We start from the raw sequence: 5,073 nt of genomic DNA on the forward strand, positions 1-5,073 counted from the left end.
CAAGAAAGGTCAGGGTGGGTGGACTCCAGTTTCCTTATAAAAGAAAGTCATCCCTCAAGGAAGAGGAGCTGAGCCGTGCCATGCAAAACAGTTCTTCCTGCAGAGGGCACAGGAGCAAGGGAAGCTGGCTCTCCCATCTGGGAGAGAGTGATGAGGAAGTTCTTCTAGTACCAGGAAGTAAGACAAAAGGCAGAGGGTGAATCCTGAGGTTCTGGCCAAATGTGAGACTGGTACACACAGTTAAAGACTACAAAGCCATCAGGGACCCTCAAACCCCGAATCCCATCTGCAGACACTGGCTCTACAAAGAGCTGCAGGAGATTCTTGCTGTGAACTAAGTCAAGTGCCTGGCTACGGGTATGCTGGGGACGGCAATGCATTTTTATTTTCGGAGGAATGAGGTGGGAAGAGTGGCCATGATCTCGTAAAAAGAGACCTGCAAGAAGCAGAAAATATTTAGAGAACATTTTAATATATATTTTCATATATATATTTAAAGTTAAGAAAAATAAAACTAATTCAAGCCATGCCCTGTGCAAAAAAAAAAGAAAAATTTAAAGTGAGACCTCTGTCTGCTGCTCTGGTCTCCACTTAAGTATCCCAGTCAGCTTGTTACTTTTATTTTGGAAGAGAAGATGCAAAAGTTTCTTTCAATCACTCAGAAGGCAAGTGTAGCCACTTATAAAAACAGAATGAAAGGGAACCCAGTAGGAAAGGAAAGTCAGAGTTGAAAGGGCAGAGCAGGAAAGGAAAGGAATTTTCAAACATAAAATTAACAAGGCGACTGTTCTAGAAGGGAGCTGTGAAAAGGACATGGTGGACCGAAGTCTGTTAGTCAAGTAATGATTCAACTTTTAAATTATTCTCTTGTTCTCTTTTGTCGGGTGTTTTGTTTGTTCAAGTCTAAGATGTGGAAACGCCGACCCTTTGTTAACGAGAGCCAACAGGAAATATAGGATCCCTTCCCTCCCCCGGCCTGCCTCCGCTGAAGCCACCACCACTGCCTCCTTGGCTGGATGTTGGAAGAGTCCTCCAGGTGTGTGGACTCAGGATGACAGGGCAGCCTCCTTCTGTGGTTGCTGGGCTTGTGAACGCTGCAGTATCTTTTGGCTTTCCACGTCTCTAAAATGTTTTTCAACTATTTTGCGTACATGGCTCAGCGCACTCCCCTCTTTGCCTTTACAGTTTTCCACTTGATATGGGGGTGTAATAACACCTTCTTCCATGAGTACGATATTTTTTTCTTGCCATTTACAGTCTTTGATAGTCTTGTGAATGGTCTGGAAGAACTGCTGGCCGTCTAGGGAGACACCAGCGCTGATTGCATAGGCCTGGCTCAGCTTCTCCTCCTCTGTCCGTGCTTTGCTGGCAAGCTTACTAACATTGAGTGAAGCTAGAGGAGGAGGGGTTTCTGTTCGGTCATTAATTATTTCCACTTCTGAAACATACTGTAAGTTTATGAGCAAGATGTCTGCATGGTTGGGCTTTCCACCTGAAGAAGGACATTTTAAAGCCAGCATTTTGGACTGGTAGTCAAAGGCTACCAGCTCGCCCTACAGCCGCTGCTCCTGGCACATCCGGCACGACACCTGGCTCCCAACGTTGAAATACTCGCCCGGAGGAGCCGCCATCTTGGGAGACCAGCGACACCCGGCCCAAATTTCAAAATCTTGTTGGCTTTTCCATAATGATCTTGCCAAAATCATCCTCAATTTACTGCAGAATTATACTACACAATGGAAAATCATGCCTGGTGTAGTCATATGATTGGAGTGCAAAAGACTTGAGTGGAAACAATTGCTATTATTATGTACTCTAACTTGCTAATTCTGCAACAAAAATAGAATGAATATTCCAAGGCAAAAAATTGAGAAGAATTATTCATAAGTTGAAAAATATAAGTGATACTTAACATAATGGGAAAAATTATTCAGTATTAGGGATGGAATGAGAAATGAGCACATGCTTATTATCATGGATTCATTCCTGTCCCCCAAAAATATGTGTCAACTTGGTTAGGCCATGATTTCCAGTATTGTGTGGTTGTCCTCCATTTTGTGATTGTAATTTTATGCTAAAGAGGATTAGGGTGGGATTGTATCACCCTTACTAAGGTCACATCCCTGATCCAATGTCAAGGGATTTTCCCTGGGGTGTGGCCTGCACCACCTCTTATCTTACAAGAAATAAAAGGAAAGGGAAGCAAGCAGAGAACTGAGGACCTCATACCACCAAGAAAGCGGCGCCGGGAGCAGAGTGCATCCTTTGGGCCCAGGGTTCCCCCGCGGAGAAGCTCCTAGTCCAGGGGAAGACTGATGATGACGAGGATCTTCCTCCAGAGCCAACAGAGAGAGAGAAAAAGCCTTCCCCTGGAGCTGACGCCCTGAATTTGGACTTCTAGCCTACTGGACTGTGAGAAAATAAATTTCTCTTTGTTGAAGCTGTTTCTGTTACAGCAACATGAGATAACTAAGACGCTTACTCAACGATAGTTAGAATGAGAGACTGTTCAAGGGGAAGCCGTGCTGGATGACCAAGAAAAGCAGCCGAAGTAGGACTTTCTGCCAAGCGCGCGCCTCTGGCCAAGAGCTGAAAGGCTGGCCCATGGAAGAAGCATTCTAAGGTTAAAATAGAAAATAGAGGTTGGCATCAAACTAAATGTTGGTATTTTAAGTCTAATTATGGGCAAATAATACTATACAATAGTGGTAAAGAGAAGCTGATTATCAGCAGAACGACAATAACAGAAACTTTGAATCTCACTTCAGAAGCTTACGACCAGGTGTCAGTGAGGCTTCCAAAGCCCAAACCGAACCTGTTGCTGTCGAGTTGATTCTGACTCATAGCGACCATATAGGATAGAGCAGAACTTCCCCACAGAGTTTCTAAAGAGCGGCTGGTGGATACAATCTGCTGACCTTTTGGTTCGCAGCTGTAGCTCTTAACCACTTAGCCACCAGCATTTCCCAGCGAAGCTTAGCAGCTCTAAACTGCCATGTTCTTACTTCTGGAAACCGGAAAAACAAATGAACAAAAAAACAAAAAAACATTAAAAAGTACCCAGTAGCAATTAATGATAATAATTACTACCATTAATTTCTTTTAAAAAATTGAGACCAAGAATGAGGGCTGTGAACACCCACCTGTCTCCCTCCTGTTGCAGATCTGAGGATAGAGGTAACCATCAACTACATATTAGTGACAAAATCCAGGGCGCCTTCTGAGAACACACACCAAGGCTGGGCAGACACACCACTGTTGTAGGATAATGGAAAAAATGGAAAAAATGGGTTTCAGAAAACGTACTGAATACCAACAAAAAGATGATGTCTGAAAAGAAATGCTGGAAGAGCACATGCAATTTCAGAGCAGTTGAGCACCTTCAATAGAACATATGACATTCTGAAAATATCAAAAGATGTGAAGGTAAAGAAGTGAAAGAAATAAGAGATGAAATTAAAAATACAATCATAACCCACACTAAGGAGGTCGCACTACCCATCCTTGTCATCCAGTCTTCGCTCTCCCATGTGCCATTTCACACCTTCTGTTCTCTCTGCCAACGCTCCACTTCTCCTTCCCGTTCTCACTCTCAGCAGATGGCCATGTCCTTTCCTTCACTGATAAAACTGAAGTCATCACAGGGAAACTTTCACGGACATCCGCCAGCAAATCTACCCACCAGCCACCATCTGTACTCACACACTTGGACGTCCCACTTGTTATTAAATATGAACTATGAAGCTCCTGTCTAAAACAAACAACTCTACTGGTTTATTTGTTCTCAGAATCCCTGGGTGAGGCAAATGGTTAACATACTCAGCTGCTAATCAAAAGATCGGGGCTTCAAGTCCACTCAGAGGTGCCTCAGAAGAAAGACCTGGCAATCTACTACCAGAAAAATCAGTCATTGAAAAACCCTGTGGAGCACAGTTCTACTCTGACACACATGGGGTCGCCATGAGTCAGGGTCTACTCCACAAGTGGTTTGGGATATTTGTCCTCATCTCATCTTACCTACTCAAGGGCAAAGTGTAAGCAATTTCTCTCTTTTTTTTTGTACTTTAGATGAAGGTTTACAGAACAAATAGTTTCTCATTAAACAGTTAGTACCCATACTGCCCTATAACAATAGTTAACAACTCCATGACATGTCAACACTGTCCCTTCTCAAACTTGGGTTCCCTATCACCAGCTTTCCTATCCCCTCCTGCCTTCTAGTCCTTGTCCCTGGACTGCTGTGTCTCATTAGTCCAGTTTTGTTTCATGGGGCTGTACAATCCTCGGCTGAATGGTGAACCTTGGGAGTTACGTTACCACTAAGCTAAAAGGGTGTCTGGGGGACATACTCTTGGGGTTTCTCCAGTCTCTGTCAGGCCAGTAAATATGGTCTTTTTTGTGTGTTAGAATTTTGTTCTACATCCTTCTCCAGCTCTGTCCAGGACCCTCTGTTGTGATCCTGGTCAGAGCAGTCAGTGGTGGTAGCCAGACACCATCTAGTTGTATTGGACTCAGCCTGGTGGAGGCCTTGGTAGCTGTGGACAATTAGTCCTTTAGACTAATCTTTTCCTTGTATCTTGTTTTCTTCATTCTCCCTTGCTCCCAAAGGGGTAAGACCAGTGGAGTGTCTTAGATGGCTGCTCATAGGCTTTTAAGACCTCAGACACTACTCACCAAGGTAGAATGTAGAACATAATCTTTATAAACTGTGTTATGCCAATTGACCTAGATGTTCCCCAAGATCATGGTGCCCACAGCCCTTTACCCAGCAATTCAGTCCCTCAGGGAGTTTGGATGTGTCTATGGAGCTTCCATGACCTTTCCTTGTACAAGTTGTGCTGGCTTCCCCAGTATTATGTACTGTCTTACCCTTCACCAAAGTTACCACTTATCTATTGTCTATTTAGTTCCCCCGCAACCCCACCTATCACTCATAACCAATAAAGATTGTTTCTTTTTGGGTGTAAACGTTTTTGTGAGTTTTTATAGTAGAAGTCTCATACAATATTTGTCCTTCTGTGATTAACTTATTTCACTCAGCATAATGTCCTCCAGTTTGATCCACATTATGAG

The 5,073-nt window shown here is 43.6% G+C and overlaps 1 pseudogene across 1 annotated transcript; it reads right to left on the reverse strand.

Annotated features, from left to right (window-relative positions):
• Positions 1-544: 544 nt before the first annotated feature.
• Positions 545-1,631, reverse strand: LOC101359557 (protein LSM12 homolog pseudogene; annotated as a pseudogene). Its single transcript, XR_002824677.1, has one exon. The product of XR_002824677.1 is annotated as a protein LSM12 homolog pseudogene (transcript).
• Positions 1,632-5,073: the final 3,442 nt, after the last annotated feature.

Source organism: Trichechus manatus, unplaced genomic scaffold (genome assembly GCF_000243295.1).
Source record: "Trichechus manatus latirostris isolate Lorelei unplaced genomic scaffold, TriManLat1.0 scaffold00072, whole genome shotgun sequence".
NCBI lineage: Eukaryota > Metazoa > Chordata > Mammalia > Sirenia > Trichechidae > Trichechus > Trichechus manatus.